This window comes from Vulpes vulpes, unplaced genomic scaffold, assembly GCF_048418805.1.
Source record: "Vulpes vulpes isolate BD-2025 unplaced genomic scaffold, VulVul3 Bu000000722, whole genome shotgun sequence".
Classification (NCBI taxonomy): domain Eukaryota; kingdom Metazoa; phylum Chordata; class Mammalia; order Carnivora; family Canidae; genus Vulpes; species Vulpes vulpes.
Window position 1 is genome coordinate 161963 of NW_027325690.1, and position 750 is coordinate 162712.

The following is a 750-nucleotide window of genomic DNA, read 5'->3' on the forward strand; positions in this document are numbered from 1 at the left end:
ATTACCCTAAGAAAAAAGAAAAACAAAAAAAAATTAAAAAAAATTAAAAAAAGAAAAAAGAAAAACATTCAAATACTCCCCCACTCAACTCAACATGGCACAAAAATATAAATATTTGCTCCTAAAATCCATTTGATGAAACACAACTCAGTTCAAGGCAAAGAGTCCCTAACAATAGAAAAGATAAGCATAAACTGTTCATTTCCTAATTCATCATTTTGTTACATATATTTTTTCTTTTTATTATTAATAAGAAAATCACTGCAGTACATTTACAATTACTAGCTACTTGCAGTCATTCTAGTAATTCAGTTAAATGTTTTTATAAGATGTTTGGGTTCACAAATAGGATTATTTTCCACATGTTATAAAAAGGTTTGGCACATAATACTCATGAACAATAAAATGAGTTTGGTGGGGATCCCTAGGTGGCTCAGCAGTTTAGCACCTGCCTTTGGCCCAGGGCGCGATCCTGGAGTCCCAGGGTCAAGTCCCGCGTCAGGCTCCCGGCATGGAGCCTGCGTCTCCCTCTGCCTGTGTCTCTGCCTCTCTCTCTCTCTCTATGTCTATCATGACTAAATAATAAAAATCTTTAAAAAAATGAGTTTGGTGACTAATTCCCCTTTCCTCTACCAGACTGGAAAATTTCCTATGAATTTTATGTCCCTCTGTTTGTGACAGCCATTTGCTTAGCCTTCACACCATTTTGTGTTTCAACCAAGATGAAATTAAAATTGACAGAAGTATCTA